General features: G+C 35.9%; 1 protein-coding gene across 1 annotated transcript in view; it reads left to right on the forward strand.

Moving 5' to 3' along the window:
- The window catches only part of LOC106882365 (epidermal growth factor receptor), a 205,829-nt gene that overhangs the window by 147,153 nt on the left and 58,342 nt on the right, over positions 1–334 (forward strand). The window lies entirely within an intron of this gene.

Here is a 334-nt window from a genome sequence, read left to right on the forward strand (position 1 = left end):
GTGTGTGTGTGTGTAGAATACTTTAGATGTGATAATGAATGATATAATACTACAAACAATCTCTTTAATTTAAAAGGAATATATTTTAGAGTCTTATGTAGGTTATTATCAAAGCTGAGGTTGTCTAATTTATATATACATTTCATCATCTTTTAATGCCCATTTTCTAATGGTTGCTTTGGTTGGATATGAGGGAGGATCCAATGAGTCTGAGGACTGCATCATACTCCAGTGTCTACTCAGGCATGATTTCTATGACTGGATACCTTTTCTAATGCCAACCACTTCACAGAGGGCACTTTTGTGTGTGTGTGTGTGTGTGTGTGTGTGTGTG

The sequence above is a fragment of the Octopus bimaculoides genome, chromosome 10 (genome assembly GCF_001194135.2).
Source record: "Octopus bimaculoides isolate UCB-OBI-ISO-001 chromosome 10, ASM119413v2, whole genome shotgun sequence".
In the NCBI taxonomy this organism is placed as follows: Eukaryota; Metazoa; Mollusca; class Cephalopoda; order Octopoda; family Octopodidae; genus Octopus; species Octopus bimaculoides.